The sequence below is a fragment of the Carlito syrichta genome, unplaced genomic scaffold (genome assembly GCF_000164805.1).
Source record: "Carlito syrichta isolate Samal-C Ts95f unplaced genomic scaffold, Tarsius_syrichta-2.0.1 Scaffold313379, whole genome shotgun sequence".
In the NCBI taxonomy this organism is placed as follows: domain Eukaryota; kingdom Metazoa; phylum Chordata; class Mammalia; order Primates; family Tarsiidae; genus Carlito; species Carlito syrichta.
In genome coordinates, this window is record NW_007257475.1 from 201526 (window position 1) to 202742 (window position 1217).

At 51.2% G+C, this 1217-nt stretch overlaps 1 pseudogene; it reads right to left on the reverse strand.

Moving 5' to 3' along the window:
- Nucleotides 1–1217, reverse strand: part of LOC110596739 — a 10754-nt pseudogene continuing 9537 nt past the window's right edge.

Here is a 1217-nt window from a genome sequence, read left to right on the forward strand (position 1 = left end):
TCATGGCTCTGCGGTCTCTGAGGGGCCCAGAGCTGCTACCTGGGGCCTCATGATCCCAACAAAATAGCCAGCGGGTCCTGTGAGCGCCACGCCGATCAGGACACCCAGCACGATTCCTGCCATGCCCCCACCAGGAATGGTGGTGCTGAGCATGACTGGCTGAAGGTTTTCCCCTGGAGCCTCTGCCGGAGGGGGAGAGGGGAAGGTGGGGAGGGAGGGAGGAGGGGGGAGGGGTAGGTTAGTTTAACCTGTCTGGGTCTCAGTTTCTTCAATGAGGATATTAACAAAGCCTACCTCACAGGGTGTCTTGAGCAGTAAGTAATATAGTTTACCACTTGTTATTGCTATTAGACTCAAACAAGGCTTGAACAGGATGCTTCCGGCTGCTGGGTGGGGAACAGGGTATGGGAGAGGGTGAGTGGAGAGAGAGAAAGAGAGAGAGAAACACAGAGAGAGAGAGAGACACAGAGAGAGAGAGAGATCAGTTCTGGGGCTCTGGGGTTCTGGTCCTCAGCCCTGGGCTTTCCCTTGATGTGCTCAATTCAAAATCTCCTCTTCCCCCATTTTACAGATTGAGAAACTGAGGCCCAGAGGAAGAAGGGGCTGGACCATATGTAGAACAGTCACATACATATATATAATATATAACATATAACATATAACGTATAATATATAGAACTTCCCTTGGCACTGTTGGCCATCCTTCTTCTAACTGCTCTCTGCCCCTCCCCCTGCCCCTATCCAGTTTCCCACCGAGAAGCATCCTGCTCGAGCCTTTTTGAACCTATTAGCAACAGCAATTGGCCAACTATATTACTTATTGCTCAAGACAGCCCTGTGAGGTAGGCTTTGTTAATAGCCTCTTTGAAGAAACTGAGGCACAGACAGGTTAAACGAACCTACCCACTATTACATATGGAGAAAAGCCTGGGCCGTCCTAGCCCAGCCAGCCTCCAGCCAACACCCCCCAAACAGGCGAAAGAGCCCAGCAAGAGCGGCAGGGCCACCAACCCACCTCATGACAGTTTTGCAGCCACAGATGCATGAGAGAGCCCAGCCAAATCCAGAAGAACTACCCGGCTGACCTGCAGACTTGCAAGCTGTAGCAAATGCTTACTGTCCTGGTCCACTGAATTATGGGGATTATTTGGTGCAGCTTTGTGTGTGTGTGTGTGTTGTGTGTGTGTGTGTGTGTGTGTGTGTGTGTGTGTGTGTGT